At 37.8% G+C, this 22,376-nt stretch overlaps 1 protein-coding gene across 8 annotated transcripts in view; it reads left to right on the forward strand.

The window, feature by feature from the left end:
* TCF12 (transcription factor 12) overlaps nucleotides 1–22,376 on the forward strand; it is a 415,896-nt gene that overhangs the window by 91,780 nt on the left and 301,740 nt on the right. For 2 of the 8 annotated variants that reach the window (XM_057488840.1, XM_036929724.2), the window contains exon 3: nucleotides 1,720–1,826. The exons of the other annotated variants lie outside the window; for them this stretch is intronic. The gene's annotated coding sequence lies outside the window, so the exon portion shown is untranslated. The remainder of the gene's footprint in view (nucleotides 1–1,719; nucleotides 1,827–22,376) is intronic. 8 annotated transcript variants of the gene reach the window in all.

The following is a 22,376-nucleotide window of genomic DNA, read 5'->3' on the forward strand; positions in this document are numbered from 1 at the left end:
TGTCCAGTTAGGATAGGTGTTATCACACCTGAAGTGAGTAATGATACTATCTTTTCTCTAGAAGGTGTTCAGGTCAGCCTCCAGCCTCACATCACTGGCCAGAGTTGTTATGGATGACACAGTTGCCTTAGATTTCCTTGTAGCCCAGGGGAATTACAAGGCAGATTCTGTGTGATTGCTAATATATTTCCTATACCTACATTAATGGTTTCAGTCTAAGTGGAAAGGTCAATTCAGACACGTAAGGAGAAAGCCATTTGGATTTCTTAAGACTGATAGTTTATAGGATGAATGTAATAAGCCACCTGGAGGACCTGGTGGTAGTCAATACTGCAGGTTGGCCTCATTTTCTTTCTTAGAGTTCTATTTATAGTTGCTTAAGTTACATGATACTTAAGACAAGTTAAATAGATTTGGGCCTCCCTTTGTCAGTCAGGTTAATCAGCTTGGTCAATACAGTGGAATGCTTTGGAAAAATTTTCTGGGACAGTGTAGAAACCAGGGGATGCATAGCGTTGGAGGTAATTTTCCATGGACCTCTTACGTTTCCATATGTTTTGCAAGCAGAGGCACTGACTGCATTTGTTTTGGACTATCCTTTCAAGTATGCTTGTATAGTAAACAGCCTTGGAAAAGAGACATAGAGTCTCTCTCAAGAGTAGAGGGCAGGTACGTTTACTGTTTACTGTTCAGTATAATAGAGATAACATCTCTCAACAAAGCAAAGGTCATGCAGTCATGCATGCTTACGGCTCACTGTAAAATATTTGGGCTCTCTAAATTCAAGACTTCCTCTCCTATAAATCCAGTGTTTGTGCAGATACCCATTTGGGCTCATCCATGTTGCTCCACAGGATGTTTGAGTAAGAACTAATGTAAATATACTGATGCTCAAGCTCTGTGCTGGAATGTGACTAATAAAGTAGTTTGTTTCTGACTCAGGAGTCTCATGTCTTCTGCCTTCATCCAAGAAACTGACATTCTGTCTTCTTAGTTTTTAAGTAGGGTAAAATCTCAGATCTTCATAGTTCTTGATGCTGAGATTATGGGTGCTTTCTCTGGAGTGTCCATTTGGGGGCCCCACATCTCTATGTTAAAAATGGTCCATTTTAGTATCAGTAAAAATGTCAAATGCTTGCAGCTTTCAGCCTGGCATTGCCATTTTAATGTATATTACCATTAATACAGAGTCTCAAACTACTGCCCTATCCCTTGGGGCCAATTCTGGCTCCCTTTTCTTGTAAATAAAGTTTTACTGTAATGCAGTCATGCCCATCTGTATTTGTATTGTCAATGGTTCCTTTTGCACTACAAGGCCGAGTTGCTTTGTGAGATAGAGACAGAGACTATATGGCCAGTAAAAAAAAACAGTTGCTGTGTTTAAGAAAAAGTTTGTATAGAGCCTTTCTCTAGGATTTTTGTTTAGCCCAACATATTTCCTTTAAATATACTTGCAAAAGTGTGTCAGGATAGATGTAAAAAGATGTTCACTGCAGGATTGTTGATAATAGTAAAAAAACAAACTGGAAACAGCTTAAGGACTTGTCAAGACTAGATTTATTGCCCGAACATTGACTTGTTCTGCAGATTTTTCACAAGTCGTATCTTGGACTGAACTCTTTTATCTTTTAGTGAGTCTCAGACACCGTATTACATACTTGGACTTAAATATACATGATACAGAATTCTATTCTTCACCCAATTTTCTTCTTCACCCAGGATAAGGGATTGTCAGATAATACAGTCTGGGAGAGAAGGCAAGGGACACGAGATTAATTGTCAAGCCTCTGCATATTGCAAGCTCCAGGGAGTGCAAGGATCACCCGGTAAGAGGCGGAAGTATTGCTGTTCATTTTCCATTTTAGTCCAAAGATTTTTGAAAGCCAGTCAAAAGGCAGTCATTGGGAAAACAAAGTAAAACAGAGAAATTGAAACAACAATAGCAATAATGAAAGTATTGTTTTTGATGTTGATGAGCCACACTAACTACAGATTCTTTTCAGGTTAAGAGAGAGGCCCTCTGATGGAAACCTTAAATGAAGTAGAAGGCCTGTGCTGACTGAGGCTTAGGAGGATTGACTTTAACTTTAATGAGTCTTTAGTGAGGAAATCAAGACCAACATGTTTTGGAGTTTAGTAGCCTGGTACCACATTAAATTTTAGGAATCCATCTAAGCAAAATGAAGGCAGAGTTCTAATATTTTGGTGGCCAGCATTGGCCCAAATGCAACGTTTTAGCAGTCAGTACTGATGATGTTTCCAGAAGTATTTTGCTCACTGCCTTTTAATGTAAATGTAATGGCTTTGTGTTTTGAACAACTAATCAGTGTTATTTAATTCCTTTGTTAGGCAAAGGAATTAAGATTATTCACAGTCTTAAGATCCTATAAAATTCAATTATATTTAATTCTACATTTGACATCCTCTTGGGTAAAAAGTGGATATATGAGATAGGGATAGTCCCAGAAAATAAGGCCATATATGCCATGTTTATGTGGCCCAGTGTTGACAGATTGCAGTCAGGAGATAAGTGGCAAACCTATTGGTAATTGGGGTAGCAGCAGAGGCAGATGTATTGAGTGTATCGTGAGGTCCTCTTGCAGAAAATTCAGTATTTTATAAACCTTGTGTTTGTTTTTCTTCAAATGTGGAGCTAGAGAAGTACTCTCTTACATGGCAAAGCTTGACACATATTGGTAGGGATGTCTTTTAAAATGTGCTTTTTTTTTCCTTTTGAAAAAAATGGAATAGTATGGGGAGACATATTATTTAGCATGTTGCCTAATTTCCACAGGTTATATTTTGCCTCAAACATTAAATTTCCAAATCAAGCAACTTAAGGTAAACAAGGAAGTAGAGAACCATTATATCCTGCCCAAAGCTAACATAGCTAGCTAGCTGAATTAGATCACTTGGGAAATGTGCTCAACTAAATAAATAGATTGTTTAAGTGGTTTATTTTTCTATATGGGCAGTTAGGTAAGCATGTTATTTCAGGTGGAAGGCGTGGAAGAATTTTGGGACTAGGTGTAGGTGGAACCATGCTTAGTTTTCTATCAGGGAAGACTTCGTGGAAAAGGATGAATAAGTGTGATAAGCTGAGGGTCTATCTTTGGGAAGTGCTTCAAAATCAAGAGGAGCAATCTATCATTTCTGAAATTAAGGATAATAAGCTTAAATTTAGTATTTCATAGAATGGAGGAGGTAAAACACATTTCACCTTTATTGTTTTTTTTAGATTTGAAATGTATGTTATACTAACTTCATGTTTATTTCTTTCACCATGTATTCTCTCTAATGAGATTAAGAGCATTCTGACGGAGGGGATTATCTTTTCTGCTTCTTTTATGTCCCATATATAGCAAAATTATAGGCTCATGCTAACAAAAATTCCAGCATTTTTCTTTTTTTTTTTTTAAGGCTTGAGCATTTTGTTAGCTATCAGGCAGAATCTGTGAGTAAAGAAAGGACTTGAGACCAAGAACTGGGGCAGAACCTTTATAGCATTTCTAGCTTTGCAGGCCACCTTAGGTCAGGGTGTCATGCTGAAAGTAGAAGACCCAGGAGTAAGCTCCTGAGTGTAGCAGGTTGGACTAGTGGTGGGACAGGAAACAGTGGCTTAGTATACAAGTGTGGATCAGGATTCTTGTGAATCATGAAGAAACAATTTGGGAATGCTTTTCAGAATAAGGTAAATGTGTCAGAACATGTAATAGGAAAACATGTTCATATAGAATAGAAACCAGGGTAAAAGTCTTTATTCTTTGCAAAGAAGTGATTTCTTTGGTCTTTATATTACTTTATTGCAGTGACTGAAACTTAGCAGACCAGAACTCTTCTTTTTTGGAAGTACACTTTTTTTATTGACGTGTAGTTGATAAATAGTATTATATTGGTTTTATGTATACAACTTTAGTGATTTGACAGTTATCTATATTATTAAATGTAGATCACCCCAGTAAGTGTAGTTATCTGTCAACACAGAAAGATACTTCAGTATTCTTGACTATTTTCTCTATGCTGTACCCATGACTAATTCATACTGTAATTGAGATTTTGTATCTCTTTTTCCCCTTTGCCCATATTACCCACCCATCCTAACCCTTCCCCCATGGTTACCATTAGTCTCTTTTCTGTAGCTGTTTCTAGATATGAACTCTCACATTTAGTATAGTGTATTTATTTTTTGGGTTAGGTTTAGGTTTACATTATACTTATAATGATAGGAAGTGTGATTCTGAATACTTTTAAGTTTCTTTTTTTCTTTTAATAATCTTAGACCCTGGTGATCACATTTTTTGGATGGATATGCTCTTGTCAGGCCACTGGGACTGGTAGAAGGAAATAGTATTATCTTGATTTTATGGGATTTCTGAGCAGAAAGAAAAGTTTACTATTTTTGGCTCACACAGGTGGGAGGGCAGCAGTGTGCAACAGTACCAGGTGTTTTTCCCTCTCTTTTAGTATACTGAGACTTTTCCTCTATTGATAAATACAGGCTATATGTTTATGCTACAGATAAATTTAAAAAAATTATTTTGGTTGCCATGGGAAAAATTATTTCCCAACTGAAAGGTTAGCTGGGATTGTGAGAAATAATCTGCAACAATATAACCAGTTTTTACTTCAAGTACATTATTCAGATAGCAATTAACTTATGTTAATAGCGATTCTGTTTAGATATGGGGCTTGGTTCCATTCAGGGGTGGTTTCATGATCATCTGATACTTCTAGCACCTTATAGCTATTATTTCATTTAATCCTTAGAGGAACCTTAAAAGAAGGATAGTGCTTCCCATTTTTAAAGTTAATATATTTGAATCTGTCTTTATATATATATATTTATTTATTTTTATTAAGGTACAATTGATATACACTCTTATGAAGGTTTCACATGAAAAAACAATGTGGTTACTACATATACCCACATTATCAAGTGCCCACCCATACCCCAATGCAGTCACTGTCCATCAGTGTAGAAAGATGCCACAGGTCCAATATGTGTCTTCTCTGTGCTTCCCGTGATCCCCCACACCATGTATACTAAACATAATACCCCTCAATCCCCTTCTCCCTCCCTTCGCACCTGCCCTCCCACACCCCTCCCCTTTGGTAACCACTAGTTCCTTCTTGGAGTCTCCGTGTCTGCTGCTATTTTGTTCCTTCAGTTTTGCTTCATTGTTATACTCCACAAATGAGGGAAATCATTTGGCATTTGTCTTTCTCTTCCTGGCTTATTTCACTGAGCATAATGTCCTCCAGCTCCATCCATGTTTTTGCAAATGGTAGAATTTGTTTCTTTCTTATGGCTGAATAGTTTTCCATTATGTATATGTACCACATCTTCTTTATCCATTCATCTACTGACGGACACTTAGGTTGCTTCCATAACTTGGCTACTGTAAAAAGTGCTGCGATAAACATGGGGGTGTATATGTCTTTTTGAATCTGAGAAGTTGTATTCTTTGGGTAAATTCCAAGGAGTGGGAATCCCAGGTCAAATGGTATTTCTATTTAGTTTTTTGGGGAACCTCCATATTGCTTTCCACAATGGTTGAACTAGCTTACATTCCCACCAGCAGTGTAGGAGGGTTCCCCTTTCTCCGCATCCTCACCAACATTTGTTGTTCATAGTTTTTTCAATGCTGGCGGTCCTTACTGGTGTGAGGTGATATCTCATTGTGGTTTTAATTTGCATTTCTGTGATGATTAGTGATGATGAGCATCTTTTCAGGTGTTTGTTGGCCATCTGAATTTCTTCTTTGGAGTACTGTTTCTTCATATCCTCTGCCCATTTGTTAATCGGGTTATTTGCTTTTTGGATGTTGAGGCATGTTAGTTCTTTATATATTTTGGGTGTTAACCCCTTGTCGGATATGTTATTTAAAAATATATTCTCCCATACTGTCGGATGCCTTTTTGTTCTGTTGATGGTGTCCTTTGCTGTACAGAAACTTTTTACTTTGATGTAGTCCCAAGAGTTCATTTTTGCTCTTGTTTCCCTTGCTCGAGGAGATGTGTTCAGGAAGAAGTTGGTCATGCTTATGTTCAGGAGATGTTTGCCTAGGTTGTCTTCTAAGAGTTTTATGGTTTCATGACTTATATTCAACTCTTTAATGCATTTTGACTTTACTTTTGTGCATGGGGTTACACAATAATCCAGTTTCATTCTCATGCATGTAGCTGCCCAGTTTTGCTGACACCAGCTGTTGAAGAGGCTATCATTTACCCACTGTATATCCATGGCTCCTTTATCATATATTAAATTACCATATATGGTTGGGTTTATATCAGGGCACCGTAGTCTGTTCCATTGGTCTATGGGTCTGTTCTTGTGCCAGTACCAAATTGTCTTGATTACTGTGGCTTTGTACTAGAGCTTGTAGTTGGGGAGTGTAATTTCCTAGCTTTATTCTTCCTTCTCAGAATTGCTTTGGCTATTCAAGGTCTTTTGTGGTTCCATATGAATTTTAGAATGATTTTCTCTAGTTCATTGAAGAATGCTGTTGGTATTTTGATAGAAATTGAGTCTATGGATTACTTTAGGCAAGATGGCCATTTTGACAATATTAATTCTTTCTATCCATGAGCATGGGATGTGTTTCCATTTATTGGTATCTTCTTTAATTTCTCTCATGAGTGTCTTGTAGTTTTCAGGGTATAGGTCTTTTACTTCCTTGGTCAGGTTTATTCCTAGATATTTTATTCTTTTTGATGCAATTGTGAATGGAATTGTTTTCCAGATTTCTCTTTCTGCTAGTTCATCATTAGTGTATAGGAAAGCAACAGATTTGTGTATTAATTTTGTATCCTGCAACTTTGCTGAATTCAGATTTTAGACCTAGTAGTTTTGGAGTGGATTCTTTGGGGTTTTTAATGTACAATATCATGTCATCTGCAAACAGGGACAGTTTAACTTCTTCCTTACCAATCTGGATGCCTTTTATTTCTTTGTGTTGTCTGATTGCCGTGGCTAGGACCTCCAGTACTATGTTGAATAGAAGTGAGAAGAGTGGGCATCCCTGTCTTGTTCCCGATCTTAGAGGAAAAGCTTTCAGCTTCTCTCTGTTAAGTGTAATGTTGGCTGTGTGTTTGTCATATATGGCCTTTATTATGTATAGTACTTGCCCTCTATACCCATTTTGTTGAGAGTTTTTATCATGAATGGATGTTGAATTTTTTCAAATGCTTTTTCAGCACCTATGGAGATGATTATGTGATTTCTGTCCTTCTTTTTGTTGATGTGGTGGATGATGTTGATGGATTTTCTAATGTTGTACCATCCTTGCACCCCTGGAATAAATCTTACTTGATCATGATGGATGATCTTTTTCATGTATTTTTGAATTCAGTTTGTTAATATTTTGTTGAGTATTTTTGCTTCTATGTTTATCAGCGATATTGGTCTGTAATTTTCTTTTTTTGTGGTGTCTTTGCCTGGTTTTGGTATTAGAGTGATGCTGGCTTCATAGAATGAGTTTGGAAGTATTCCCTCTTCTTCTACTCTTTGGAAAACTTTAAGGAGGATGGGTATTAAGTCTTCACTAAATGTTTGATAAAATTCAGCGGTAAAGCCATATGGTCCAGGATTTTTGTTCTTAGGTAGGTTTTTGATTACCAGTTTGATTTCGTTGCTGGTAATTGGTCTTTTCAGATTTTCTGTTTTTTCCTTGGTCAGCCTTGGAAGGTTGTATTTTTCTAGAAAGTTGTCTATTTCTTCCATGTTATCCTGTTTGTTAGCATGTAATTTTTCACAGTATTCTCTCATAATTCTTTGTATTTTTGTGGTGTCCATAGTGATTTTTCCTTTCTCATTTCTGATTCTGTTTATGGGTAGACTCTCTTTTTTTCTTGATAAGTCTGGTTGGGGGTTTATCTAATTTTTTAATTTTTTCGAAGACCAGCTTTAGCTTTCATTGATTCTTTCTATTGTTATATTCTTCTCAATTTTATTTATTTCTGCTCTAATCTTTATTATGTCTTTGGGTCTCATTTGTTGTTCTTTTTCTAGTTTCATTAATTGGGAGTTTTGACTGCTTACATGGGATTGTTCTCTGTCCTGAGGTAGGCCTGTATTACAATACACTTTCCTCTTAGCACGGCCTTGGCTGTGTCCCACAGATTTTGCGGTGTTGAATTATTGTTGTCATTTGTCTCCATATATTGCTTGATCTCTGTTTTTATTTGGTCGTTGGTCCATTGGTTATTTAGGAGCATGTTGTGAAGCCTCCATGTTTTTGTTGGATTTTTCATTTTCTTTGCATAATTTATTTCTAGTTTCATTGCTTTGTGATTTGAGAAACTGGTTGGAACAATTTCAGTCTTTTTGTATTTACTGAGTCTCTTTTTGTGGCCTCGTATACGATCTGTTCTTGAAAATGTTCCATGTGCACTTGAGAAGAATGTGTATTCTGCTGTGTTTGGGTGTAGTTCTGTAGATGTCTGTTAGGTCCATCTGTTCTAATGTGTTGTTCAGTGCCTCTGTGTCCTTACTTATTTTCTGTGTGGTTGATCTGTCCTTCAGAGTGAGTGGAGTGTTGAAGTTTCCTAGAATGAATGCATTGCATTCTGTTGCCCCTTTTAATTCAGTTAGTATTTGTTTCACATATGTAGGTGCCCCTGTGTTGGAAGCATACATATTTATAATGGTTATGTCTTCTTGTTGGATTGACCCCTTTATCATTATGTAATGTCTTTCTTTGTCTCTTGTGACTTTCTTTGTTTTGAAGTCTTTTGTCTGATACAAGTACTGCAACTCCTGCTTTTTTCTCTCTATTAGTAGCATGAAATATCTTTTTCCATCCACTCACTTTCAGTCTGTGTATGTCTTTGGGTTTAAAGTGAGTCTCTTGCAGGCAGCATATAGATGGGTCTTGTTTTTTTATCCATTTATTGACTCTGTGTCTTTTGATTGGTGCATTCAGTCCATTTGCATTTAGGATGATTATCGATATGTATGTACTTATTGCCATTGCAGACTTTAGATTCATGGTTACCAAAGGTTGAAGGTTAACTTCCCTACTCTCTAAGAGTCTAACTTAACTCACTTAATATGTTATTACAAACACAGTCTAAAGGTTCTTTTCTTTTTCTCCTCGTTTTTCTTCCTCCTCCATTCTTTATATATTAGGTATCATATTCTGTACTGTTCGTCTGTCCCTTGATTGACTTTGGAGATAGTTAATTTAATTTTGCATTTGCCTAGTAATTAGCTGTTGTGCTTTCTTTACTGTGGTTTTCTTTCCTCTGTTGACAGCTATTAAACCTTAGGAACACTTCCATCTATAGCAGTCCCTCCAAATAGACTGTAGAGATGGTTTGTGGGAGGTAAATTCTCTCAGCTTTTGCTTATCTAAAAATTGTTTAATCCCTCCTTCAAATTTCAAAGATAATCTTGCCAGATAAAGTAATCTTGGTACGAGGCCCTTCTGTTTCATTGCATTAAATATGTCATGCCACTCCCTTCTGGCCTGTAAGGTTTCTGCTGAGAAGTCTGATGTTCCCCTAATGGGCTTTCCTTTGTATGTGATCTTATTTCTCTCTCTGTCTGCTTTTAATAGTCTGTCTATATCCTTGATCTTTGCCATTTTAATTACTATATGTCTTGGTGTTGTCTTCCTTGGGTCCCTTGTGTTGGGAGATCTGTGGATCTCCATGGCCTGAAAGACTATCTCCTTCCCCAGACTGGAGAAGTTTTCAGCAATTACCTCCTCAAAGACACTTTCTGTCCCTTTCTCTGTCTCTTGTATTTCTTGTATCCCTGTAATGCGAATATTGTTCCATTTGGATTGGTCTCACAGTTCTCTCAATATTCTTTCATTCTTAGAGACCTTTTTTTCTCTCTGACTCAGCTTCTTTGTATTCCTCTTCTCTAGTTTCTATTTCATTTATCATCTTCTCCACCCTATCCAATCTGCTTTTAATACCCTCTATTGAGCTCTTCAATGATTGTATCTCAGACTGGATTTCATTCCTGAGTTCTTGGATATCTTTCTGTACCTCCTTTAGCGTGTTAATGATTTTTATTTTGAACTCCCTTTCAGGAAGAATATTGAAGTCCATGTCATTTAAATCTTTCTAAGGAGTTGTCTTAATTTTACTCTGGACCAGGTTACTTTGGCGTTTCATATTTGTTTATGGCGCCCTCTAGTGTCCAGAAGCTCTACTCTCTGGAGCTCAGCCCTTGAAGCAATGTCGGGGGTCACAGAGGAGTGGTATTGGTGCCTGGTGGGAGGAAAGAGCTGTTTCCTGCTTCCCGACTGCTATGCCTGCCTCCACTGCCCAAACCAGTGGGCCAAGCACATAGGTATAACTTTTGTCCCAGAGCAGCCAGATATGGATCCCTGCTTTCCACAAGCAGCCAGAATCCCAGTCTCCCCAGGAATTCCACCTGTCCCAGCTTTCCAACCCCATAATTGCGAGAGTATGATGAAAGCACCATGAAATGTAGGTTTTGTGCTCCCAGACCAGATCTCTGGAGCTACGTATTCATTAGTCCTAGGCTTCCACTCCCTCCCCGCTCAGTTTCTCTTGCTCCTGCCAGTGAGCTGGGGTGGGGGAAGTGCTTGGGTCCCGCCGGGCCACAGCTTTGGTACGTTACCGTGTTCCATGAGGTCTGCTCTCTTCTCCAGGTGTATGCAGTCTGGCACAGTCCTGTTTCCTGTTGCTCTCTCAGGGTTAGTTGTATTAATTAGGTTTTCATATTATATGCAGTTTTAGGAGGAAGCCTCTGTCTTACCTCTCACACCGCCATCTTTAATTCCCCCTATTTGAATCTTTCTTTTCCAACTATATTAACTAATCCTCCCCATTCCACCAAGAAAATATACTGACTGATGAGGATGACTCTGTTGGTCCCTTGTGTCTGATCAGTTATGCTCTGGTATGCTTCTATATGAGTTATATCCTTACCAAGAGTCAATCGTATTTGTTTCCAAACCTATTAATAATTATTTAAAATTAAACCAATGAGTTCATAAAGAAGGTTGTTTTATGAAAGCTTAGTTGGATATTTGGAAGGTTCAATGACAACAAGGTAAAATACTTGCTGTTGAATTAGATGTAAATGAGATGCCATTAATAAACTGGAGGAAAAATAAATCAGGAGGAGTGAATTTTTCCCTTTGCAAATGCATTAGTTTTTGCTGTACTTTTAAACAAGCTAAATATTGTGGAGAGTGCATTGAAAGTGTGTGTTATGCAAGAAGGGCAATGTAAAACACTTCGCAGGAATACTAATCAGAGGTCTCATACTCAAAAAAAAGGGTCCTGTTCCTTAGTTTGGAACCAAATGCAAAATAAGATGTAAGAGAGTAGCATATAAATATTACAGTGTCAGCTTTATTAATGATACAGTGATTAGAGTTTATGACATTAGAGTTGCTGCTGCCAAATGGGCTTGCCAACACAGCAAAGAATATACGCAGAATTTCTGCCTTTACCAATATAATGAATGACTCATTCATTTTATCTTTACTTTACTCTCCTTTTGAAATTATGATCCTGTGTTATATAGCCCAAAAGGAGCAGAGCCTAAATGAAGCCTAGTCCTGTCTGATCTATAATCCTTCGTGCTTTTTACTAAATCACACTTGTTGAGGTTTCTTCTGGGCATCCCTCCTGCTCCCTTTTTCATCTCTCTATTTATGTACCAGTTCCTTGAATTTTCCCCTTGGGACTTTGACTACAGAGCCTGTTTTGTTTCATTCAGGGAAAGAGCAAATGCAAAAGCTTGTATCAAACAACATAATAGAACAGAATTGTAGCCTCCAATAAATGAAGAGAAAGAGAAAATGATCACTTAAGAGCTTTAAATACCTAAAATAATGTCTGTTCTCCAGATCCAGACAAATTATATTGTAAGAATTTATAGATATCACCTTATACTCACTGTTTTTTACATTGTTTTTTTTTAAGTTATTACTGAAAGAAATGTGAGTCAGCAATGTGATGGAACAAGAAGTAAGTGAAAGTGAAACCTTAAACTGCATTAATAGAAATGTGGTGTTAGAATCATAGATGCTCATCTTTCCACTATCATCTTGGATGGTGTGATGAATTAATTTTCATACTTTAAGAGGATCACTAATCAACTGTAGCATCAAGAAGGGTTAAGTTTAAGATTGAGCTTGCTGATAATACATAGGAATAATTGTCAAATGGAAAAGAAAGACTAAGAGGAAATAGGACTAATGCTTCAGGTTTTTTAATATTGCTATGTAAAAGAGGGTATAGACTTCTCTGGTGTTCCTCTAAAATAGTGGTAGGAAAACTGTTTTTGTAAAGTGCCAGATAAATATTTTAGGTTTTGTCTTGTAACCACTTAATTCTGCTATTGTGACATGAAAGTGGCTGTAGACAATATGTGGGAAATGAGCATGACTGTATTCCAACAAAACTTTGTTTGTAAAAACAGACAGTAGGCTGGATTTTACCCAGAGACCAATTCCTGCTCTAGAAGAGCACAGTTTTCATCTTAATTTAAGAGAGAATTTTCCAAGATACTATGGGTTTCAGCAGTGGAAAGACTGTCTCTACAGATCTGAGCGTCCCCTTAGTGTATTTATTATAGCCATGAACCTAGAATGCCCCTTTCACCCAACTAGGGAAAACCAGATGACTCCTAAGACGTCTGCCAATTTTTCCCTACCAGTTTTCATCAGATAACAGTTCTCTGATTTAGCCATTTGAATACTTACAGTTTAATGGGAAAAGATTTGGCCCAGGAGATTAATCTCTATTAAACTTTGCATGGTTAAGAGTTTGCTGTATTTCATATTTTGAATTTAATTCAACATAGCATTTTATTTTATGTATTTATTTTATTTTATGTATGCATTTTATTGCATGTAATACAATATAAAATGTATTTTATATATATTAAATTATATACTTCATTGAATTACACACTTAAGTTTTGTGTATATTTTTGTCTATATATATATATACATGTGTGTATATTTTAACAACAAAATACACATATTTAAAGTATATAATTCAATAGTTTTGAGATTTATTTTGACAGATGTAGAGAATGTGTCCATTATTCCAGAAAGTTGCCTTATACTCCTTTGTATTTTCCTCAACACCTGTCCCTTGGAACCACCCATTTGATTTTTCCCTCTGTAAATTAGTTTTGGCCTGTTCTACAAATAACTTTATAACAATGGAATAATATAGAATAAACTCTCACATCTAACTTCTTTTACTCCAGATGATGTTTTTGAGATATATCCAAGTTGTTGCTTGCATCAGAAATTAGTTTTTTATTGCTGAATAATAGTTTTCCATATATCAGTGTTTGTTTATCCATTCATCTGTTGATGGATATTTGGATTGTGTACAGTTTTTTTGCTATTATGACTAAACCTATTATGAAATTACTATGGTCTTTTTATGGACATTTTTTTTAATTTATTTTTATAATAATTTAATATTTATTTACTCACAAGTAAATACCTAGGAGTAGAGTTTCTGGGTCATATTGTAAGTATATGTTTAATATTCCACCCATATGCTAACATTCTACCTAACTGCTTTTCAGAGTAATTGTATCATTTTACATTCCCACAAGCAATGCATGATTGTTCCAGTTGCTTCCTCTATAACACTATCATCAGTCTATTTCAGTTTAGAGATTCATGTAGGGATGTTGTAATATCTCAGTGGGTTTTTAGTTTGTATTTCCCTGTGATTGATGATGTTGACTATCTTTTCATATACTTAATTGTCCTTTCATGTATCTTCTCTGCCCATTTTTAAATTGAGTTATCAGCTTTTTATTGAATTTTAGGGGCTCCTCATAATTTTGGACATAAGATCTTCATTAGATATGTGTATTACAGATATTTTCTCTCAGTCTTTATCTTGCTTTTTCATTTTCTTAACAGACTTTTGAAGGGCAATAGGTTTTAATTTTGCTGAAATCATATTTATTGCATTTCCTTTTTGTTATTAAAGCTTTCCCTGTCTTGGCTAAAAAAATCTTTGCCTACTCCAGAATTGCAAAGATATTTTCTTGAGTTTTCTTCAGAAGTTTTATAGTGTTGGATTTTATGTTTTGGTCTGAACCATTTCAAATTTTTGTGTACAGTGTGAAATAGGGGTTAAGTTCTTTTTTTTTTCTTCCATAAGATGCTCAGTTGTTCCAGCACCATTTATTTGAGACTCCTTTCTTCACTAAATTTTTTGCTTAGTGTTTTAGTTGAAAATCCTTTGACCACATATGTTTGGTTCCATTTCTAGACTTTATTCACTTGCATTGATCAATATGTCTGTTGTAATTTATGCTTGTCTCACAATGTCTTGACTGCTGTAGGTTTACAGTAGATCTTGAGACCAGACATTGTAAGTCCATCCAACTTTGTTTCTCTTGTTAGAAATGATTTGTCCTATTCTGGGCCTTTGTATTTCCATATGCATTTATTCCAAATAAGCTTGCTAGAAATTTGATTGGGATTTCATTGAATTTCAGTGATGGAAAATTCACTGGAATTTTATTTTTGTTACCCTATAATCTTTGTAGTTTGAAGAGAAGTGTATTTTGTAACATTCTATGTGAGTTTTATATTTAAAATTAACATACAGCATAGGTGACTTCTTTTGGTGTACAGTTTCATGAATTTTAACACATGTATAAGATTCATGTGAGTCCTGCCACAGTCAAGATACAAAATTTTATTACCACAAAAAACTAGGTCATGCTATTCCTTTCCCCATTCCCTACCTCTTAATTCCTGGCAACCACTGACCTGTTCTGTTATCATAGCTTTATCTTTTTTGAGAACTTCACGTTAAAGGACATTTGTGTGGTTTACAGTTTTTGGAGAATATGATTAGAATGGCTATGAACATTTGTGCACCAGTTTTTGCCTGAATGTAAGTTTTCATTTCTGTGGGGTAAATACCCAGGAGTGGGACTTACCGGTTGTATAGTAATTATATGCAGTTCGGTTTGTTTTTAATAAATGTTTGTTTCTTATTTCGGAAGGAGTCCTTCATTAGTGTAAATTCAGAAAGTATGGGTAGGAAGAAAAAACAGGAAAAATATTGCCCATTGTGCTGAAACCCAAACATTGTAAACATTTCAGATGTTTCCTTTTGTTCTTCCTCCTTCCCCAACTCCTCCCCTTTTCTCCTCCTCTTGTTATCTTCATCTCCCGCTTCCTTTTCTGTTTTTACTAGCAATAGTCATATTGAAAATAGACTTAAAATCCAATTTCTTTCTCTTAGTTGCATTATTTACAATTATTATTCAACAGATAATAATTTCCCCTAATTAGCATATGGCACAGTATCTGACGTGTATATAACCACAATACACATTTGTAGAAGTGAGTTGTGTTGTGGTGGCATTTTAGGTAATGTGGCTGGCTAATATTAGATATTTTGGATTGATCAACCTGTTTCTTCACTCATCAAATCCTGCTGTTCAGGTGACTATGGATTCCAATCAATTGCCTGGTCTTGGGAATGATGTGGTTGATTTCAACAACTTGCCTTGCCACTGGGACTGAATAGAGCCTTAAGGCAGCTACATATTTGCCATTGTTTATTGTGTGAGTGATTGTTTCTGGTGTAGAGTAGACTTTTAATTTATGCTTAAATAGAGTAATATTATTGTTTGTATGCATGAAGCATACAATGTGGAAATGTTTCCATGAGGTCTTAGAAACCAGATGTTGGTAGTTCCACTCTGTCTACTTCTTACCTTTACTTTTTTATTTTATTTTATTTTATTTTGGTATCATTAATCTACAATTACATGAAGAACATTATGTTTACTAGGCTCCTCCTTTCACCAAGTCCCCCCGACATACCCCTTCACAGTCACTGTCAATCTGCATAGTAAGATGCTGTAAAATCACAACTTGTCTTCTCTGTGTTGCACAACCCTCCCCGTGTCCCACACACACTATACATGCTAATCGTAATGCCCTCTTTCTTTTTCCCTGCCCTTATCCCTCTCTTCCCACCCATCCTCCCCAGTCCCTTTCCCTTTGGTAACTGTTAGTCCATTCTTGGGTTCTGTGATTCTGCTGCTGTTTTGTTCCTTCAGTTTTCCTTTGTTCTTATACTCCACATATGAGTGAAATCATTTGGTACTTGTCTTTCTCCGCCTGGCTTAGTTCACTGAGAATAATACCCTCTAGCTCCATCCATGTTGTTGCGAATGGTAGGATTTGTTTTGTTCTTATGGCTGAGTAATATTCCATTGTGTATATGTACCACCTCTTCTTTATCCATTCATCTGCTGATGGACATTTAGGTTGCTTCCATATCTTGGCTATTGTAAATATGCAGCAATAAACATAGGGGTGCATCTGTCTTTTTCAAACTGGAGTGCTGCATTCTTAGGGCAAATTCCTAGAAGTGGAATTCCTGGGTCAAATGGTATTTCTATTTTGAGCATTCTGAGGAACCTCCATACTGCTTTCCACAGTGTTTTAACTAATTTACATTCCCACCAGCAGTGTAGGAGGATTCCCCTTTCTCCACAACCTCACCAACATTTGTTGTTGTTTGTCTATTCGGTGATGGCCATCCTTACTGGTGTGAAGTGGTATCTCATTGTGGTTTTAATTTGCGTTTCTCTGATGACTAGTGATGTGGAGCATCTTTTCATGTGCCTGTTGGCCATCTGAATTTCTTCTTTAGAGAACTGTCTATTCAGCTACTCTGCCATTTTTTAATTGGATTATTTGCTTTTTGTTTGTTGAGGTGTGTGAGCTCTTTATATATTTTGAATGTCAATCCTTTATCGGATCTGTCATTTATGAATATATTCTCCCATGCTGTAGGATAACTTTTTGTTCTATTGATGGTGTCCTTTGCTGTACAGAAGCTTTTCAGCTTGATATAGTCCCACTTGTTCATTTTTGCTTTTGTTTTGCTTGCCCGGGGAGATATATTCATGAAGAAGTCACTCATGTTTATGTCCAAGAGATTTTTGCCTATGTTTTTTTCTAAGAGTTTTATGGTTTCATGACTTACATTCAGGTCTTTGATCCATTTTGAATTTACTTTTGTTTATGGGGTTAGACAGTGATCCAGTTTCATTCTCTTACATGTAGCTGTCCAGTTTTGCCAGCACCATCTGTTGAAGAGACTGTCATTTCCCCATTGTATGTCCATGGCTCCTTTATCGTATATTAATTGGCCATATATGTTTGGGTTAATGCCTGGAGTCTCTATTCTGTTCCACTGGTCTGTGGCTGTGTTCTTGTGCCAGTACCAAATTGTCTTGATTACTATGGCTTTGTAGTAGAGCTTGAAGTTGGGGAGCGAGATCCCCCCCACTTTATTCTTCCTTCTCAGTATTGCTTTGGCTATTCGGGGTCTTTGGCGGTTCAATATAAATTTTTGAACTATTTATTCCAGTTCATTGAAGAATGCTGTTGGTAATTTGATTGCATCGAATCTGTATATTGCTTTGGGCAGGATGGCCATTTTGACGATATTAATTCTTTCTAGCCAGGAGCATGGGATGAGTTTCCATTTGTTAGTGACCTCTTTAATTTCTCTTAAGAGTGTCTTGTAGTTTCCAGGGTATAGGGCTTTCACTTCCTTGATTAGGTTTATTCCTAGGTATTTTATTCTTTTTGATGCTATTGTGAATGGAATTCTTTTCCTGATTTCTCTTTCTATTAGTTCATTGTTAGTGTATAGGAAAGCTACAGATTTCTGTGTGTTAATTTTGTATCCTGCAACTTTGCTGTATTCCAATATTAGTTCTAGTAGTTTTGGGGTGGAGTCTTTAGGGTTTTTTATGTACAGTATCATGTCATCTGCAAATAGTGACAGTTTGACTTCTTCTTTACCAATTTGGATTCCTTGTATTTCTTTGTTTTGTCTGATTGCCGTATCTAGGACCTCCAGTACTATGTTGAATAACAGTGGGGAGAGTGGGCATCCCTGTCTTGTTCCTGATCTCAGAGGAAAAGCTTTCAGCCTCTCGCTGTTCAGTATGATGTTAGCTGTGGGTTTATCATATATGGCCTTTATTATGTTGAGGTACTTGCCCTCTATGCCCATTTTGTTGAGAGTTTTTAACATGAAAGGATGTTGAATTTTGTCGAATGCTTTTTCAGCATCTATGGAAATGATCATGTGGTTTTTGTCCTTCTTTTTGTTGATGTGGTGGATGATGTTGATGGATTTTTGAATGTTGTACCATCCTTGCATCCCTGGGATGAATCCCACTTAGTCATGGTGTATGATCCTCTTGATGTATTTTTGAATTCGGTTTGCTAAAATATTGGTGAGTATTTTTGCATCTACGTTCATCAGGGATATTGGTCTGTAGTTTTCTTTTTTGGTGGGGTCTTTGTCTGGTTTTGGTATTAGGGTGATGTTGGCTTCATAGAATGAGTTTGGGAGTATTCCCTCCTCTTCTATTTTTTGGAAAACTTTAAGGAGAATGGGTATTAAGTCTTCTCTGTATTTCTGATAAAATTCCAAGGTAAATCCATCTGACCCAGGGGTTTTGTTCTTGGGTAGTTACTGATTATCGTTTCAATTTCACTGCTGGTAATTGGTCTGTTTAGATTTTCTGTTTGTTTCTGGGTCAGTCTTGGAAGGTTTTATTTTTCTAGGAAGTTGTCCATTTCTCCTAGGTTTTCCAGCTTGTTAGCATGTAGGTTTTCATAGTATTCTCTAATAATTCTTTGTATTTCTGTGGGGTCCGTTGTGATTTTTCCTTTCTTGTTTCTGATTCTGTTGATGTGTGTTGACTCTTTTTTTCCCTTAATAAGTCTGGCTAGAGGCTTATCTATTTTGTTTATTTTCTTGAAGAACCAGCTCTTGGTTTATTGATTTTTTTCTATTGTTTTATTCTTCTCAGTTTTATTTATTTCTTCTCTGATCTTTATTATGTCCCTCCGTCTGCTGACTTTAGGCCTCATTTGTTCTTCTTTTTCCAATTTTGATAATTGTAACATTAGACTATTCATTTGGGATTGTTCTTCCTTCTTTAATTATGCCTGTATTGCTATATACTTTCCTCTTAAGACTGCTTTTGCTGCGTCCCACAGAAGTTGGGGCTTTGTGTTGTTGCTGTCATTTGTTTCCATATATTGCTGGATCTCCATTTTAATTTAGTCATTGATCCATTGATTATTTAGGAGCATGTTGTTAAGCCTCCATGTGTTTGTGAGCCTTTTTGCTTTCTTTGTGCAATTTATTTCTAGTTTTATAGCTTTGTGGTCTGAAAAGTTGTTTGGTAGGATTTCAATCTTTAGGAATTTACTGAGGCTCTTTTTGTGGCCTAGTATGTGGTCTATTCTGGAGAATGTTCCATGTGCACTTAAGAAGAATGTGTATCCTGTTGCTTTTGGATGTAGAGTTCTATAGATGTCTATTAGGTCCATCTGTTCTAGTATGTTGTTCAGTGCCTCCGTGTCCTTACTTATTTTCTGTCTGGTGGATCTGTCCTTTGAAGTGAGTGGTGTGTTAAAATTTCCCAAAATGAATGCATTGCATTCTATTTCCTCCTTTATTTCTGTTGGTATTTGTTTCACATATATTGGTGCTCCTGTATTGGGTGCATATATGTTTTTAATGGTTGTATCCTCTTGTTGGACTGAACCCTTTATCATTATGTAATGTCCTTCTTTATCTCTTGTTACTTTCTTTATTTTGAAGTCTATTTTGTCTGATACTAGTATTGCAACACCTGCTTTTTTCTCTCTGTTGTTTGCATGAAATATCTTTCTCCATCCCTTGACTTTGAATCTGTGCATGTCTTTGGGTTTGAGGTGAGTCTCTTGTAATCAGCATGTAGATGGGTCTTGCTTTTTTATCCATTCTATTACTTTGTGTCTTTTGATTGGTGCATTCAGTCCATTTACATTTAGGGTGATTATTGAAAGATATGTACTTATTGCCATTGCAGGCTTTAGATTTATGGTTACCAAAGGTTCAAGGTTAGCTTGTTTACTACTAATTTAATTGAGTCTAATTTAACTCTCTTATTGTGCTATTATAAACACAGTCTGATGATTATTTCTCTCCCTTCTTATTCCTCCTCCTCCATTCTTCATATGTTGGGTGTTTTGTTCTGTGTTCTTTTTAGGAGTGCTCCCATCTAGAACAGTTCCTCTAAGATATCCTGTAGAAGCGGTTTGTGGGAGGCAAATTTCCTCAACTTTTGCTTGTCTGGGAATTGTTTAATCCCTCCTTCATATTTAAATGATAATCATGCTGGGTACAGTATCCTTGGTTCAAGGCCCTTCTGTTTCATTGCATTAAATATATCATGCCATTCTCTTCTGGCCTGTAAAGTTTCTGTTAAGAAGTCTGATGATAGCCTAATGGGTTTTCCTTTGTAGGTGACCTTTTTTCTCTCTGTGGCTGCCTTTAATTCTCTGTCCTTGTCCTTGATCTTTGCTATTTTAATTATTAGGTGTCTTGGTTTTGTCCTCTTTGGGTCCCGTCTCTTGGGAATTCTGTGTGCTTCCCTAGTCTGAGCAACTATTTCCTCCCCCAGTTTGGGGAAGTTTTCAGCAATTATTTCTTCAAAGACACTTTCTATCCCTTTTTCTCTCTCTTCTTCTTCTGGTACCCCTATAATGCGGATATTGTTCCTTTTGGATTGGTCACACAGTTCTCTTAATATTGTTTCATTGCTGGAGATCCTTTTATCTCTCTGCGTCAGCTTCTATGCATTCCTGTTCTCTGGTTTCTATTCCATCAGTGGCCTCTTGCATCTTATCCATTCTGCTTATAAATCCTTCCAGAGTTTGTTTCATTTCTGTAATCTCCCTCCTGATGTCTGTAATCTCCCTCCATACTTCATCCCTTAGCTCTTGCATATTTCTCTGCAGCTCTGTCAGCATGTTTATGATTTTTATTTTGAATTCTTTTTCAGGGAGACTGGTTAGGTCTGTCTCTGCAGATCCTCTCTCAGGTGTTGTCTGAACTATCTTGGACTGGACTAAATTTTTTTGCCTTTTCATGGTGATAGTGCTGGCTGTAGGCAGGTTGCGGGTGTGTCAGCTGGGAGAAGAAAGTCCTTTCCTGCTTGCTGGATGCCTTGCCCTTCTCCGCTGCCTGTGTCGGTTACCCGCACTCCTGGAGCAGCCACCCGGTTAGTCCTCTAAGCTGCTGTGGGCAGGGTCTCCGTCAGAGCAGCGCGGAGCCCTGCAGGGAGTGGCAGGCACGCCAGGTGTGCTCCTCTGTGATAGCGGCACTCCTACTGCGAAGCTGTGTGCCAACAGCAGCCTTTGGGTCTCTCCCGGGCGGCTGTGCATTGGGCTGGGATTCTGGTCAGCTGCTGGGAGCGCACCTGCTCCCTCTGGCTCCGCAGCGGGTGCGCGTGGGTCTCTCCCTCACAGGACTCTACCAGGCTCCTCTGGCTCCACTGCCGTGGGTGCACTCAAGCCGTATCCGGGCTGTTCTGTTGCCACTGCTGCGCGCTCGCACAAGCCTCTCCTGGTCTCCTCTGATGCCATTGGAGCATGCGATCTGCTCCTGGTTCCTTCCGGCACAGCCGCCCCCAGCATGCGCTACCACTCTCCCGCTACTGGGCCAGTGTGTTGGGATCCGCGCCAGTTGGAGGAACGACTGGCAGACTGCTTAGTGCCATGAGGGGCTTCAGAGCTGCGCTGCCTCCCTGGGGTTTAGGGCGCCTAAGGTTCCCTGGGATTCCCAGCTGCTGGCTAAGTGTGCCGGGACTACTTCGTCCAGCTATGGCGTCCCTGTCTCTTTAAGACTTGCAGAAAGCACTCGCTTTTCTTTTGTCTCGGGGGCGCCGGTTGTGTGGACCTGCCCAGAGGTTTTGCTTTTCTGTTTCTCTAATATCCAGCACCCCGTGCACCTTGTATCTGCACTCCGGGATCGGATTTCTACATCTGGTTGTTTAGCAGTCCTGGGCTTTCACTCCCTCCCTGTTCTGACTCCTTTCTTTCCGCCGGGTTCTGGGGTGGGGAGCGTTCGGGTCCCTCCTGGCCGCAGCTTGTACCTTACCCCGTTCGTGTGATGTTGAGTTCCCACAGATGTAGATGTATCCTGGCTGTTTTACTGCATCCACTGGTGTCTCTTTTAGGAATAGTTGTATTTATTGTATTTTCATAAGTATATATGTTTTGGGGAGGAGAGTTCCTCTGAACTACTCACGCCACCATCTTCCCATGATCTCTTCTTACCTTTACTTTTAAGTGCTGTGGGTTACTCCTGGTTTCAGAATGTTGGCTCTTGTTAGTTAAACACTCCTTTCTTTACATTTGACTGAAATGCTAGTCAGTGATGTTTCTGTCACCTTTGCAGTCAAGAGCTTGGCTAAAAGGATTGTTTGGTTTGAGGTTATTGGGGGGAGTACATCAATCTTCTGAGTCTTTCTGACCTGGATTCTCTGTGTAGTTGCATGTTAAAGAATGCTG

The sequence above is a fragment of the Manis pentadactyla genome, chromosome 11, assembly GCF_030020395.1.
Source record: "Manis pentadactyla isolate mManPen7 chromosome 11, mManPen7.hap1, whole genome shotgun sequence".
Taxonomy (NCBI): Eukaryota; Metazoa; Chordata; class Mammalia; order Pholidota; family Manidae; genus Manis; species Manis pentadactyla.